Here is a 1,084-nt window from a genome sequence, read left to right on the forward strand (position 1 = left end):
CCTTGCGGCCATGTGCGTATTCCCCTCTTGCCTTAGGGCAACACCGCACCCCCCCACCCCACCCCCGCTTTCTCTTTCTCTCCTTTAAAAACTACTTATTTTTATTTTATGTGCATCAATATTTTGCCTGCATGTATGTCTGTGTAAGGGTGTCAGATCTTGGAGTTACAGACAGTTGTGAGGTGCTATGTGGGTGCTGGGAATTTAACCCGGGTCCATTTGGAAGAACAGTCAGTGCTCTTAACCGCTGAGCCATTTCTCCAGTCCCCTTGCTTCCTCTCCTGTTGCTACCTCTTGTGCCTTTTTTTTTCTTTCCTTCTCTCCCTCTCAAACCCAAGCCCAGGACCCTAAAACTCTGCCTATTTCTTTACCACCCAGTCATAGACTTCAGCATCTTTATTTAGCTGATAGGAAAAAAATTGAGGACCATTCCATACCATCACATGACTACAGGAGATAGTTCAACACTCATACAATGCCCATGGAAGGGTGGTAACCAGCCCTACAGGCACTGAAATCAGCATCTGAAAACACAGCTGAATCTTCCTCCAACACATACCCGCCTGAACTCCATCCATACTGGAGGGTAGCCATAAATTTCTAATCCACACCCCCCACCCCACCAACTGCTGGAATTACAAAGAAAACAACTGTAACAACAGCCAACCTGGAGGGCTGGAAATCCAGGCATGTCATCCTTCCCACTTTATTTTACACTGAAATCAGAACACGGCCCAATAAAAATAATGATGTTCAGTATTTATAAGATTTCCTGGGAGTGTTATAAAGTACTAAATTCAGTTTTAAATTTTGTGTCTGTGCAGTAAAAGCTCACTGGTAAGCAAGCTTTTTTTCCACCATGAATAATTGGATCCTGAGGGAAAAGAACTTCCCATCTTTATACATTCATGCTTCCCCCGAGTTATGTGCCACTAAGGGAAGAACTTCATGGCCGGGTGTGGTGGCGCACGCTTTTAATCCCAGCACTCAGGAGGCAGAGGCAGGTGGATGGATGTGAGTTTGAGGCCAGCCTGGTCTACAAAGCAAGTCTAGGACAACCAAGGCGACACAGAGAAACCAAAAA

The sequence above is a fragment of the Acomys russatus genome, chromosome 19, assembly GCF_903995435.1.
Source record: "Acomys russatus chromosome 19, mAcoRus1.1, whole genome shotgun sequence".
Taxonomy (NCBI): domain Eukaryota; kingdom Metazoa; phylum Chordata; class Mammalia; order Rodentia; family Muridae; genus Acomys; species Acomys russatus.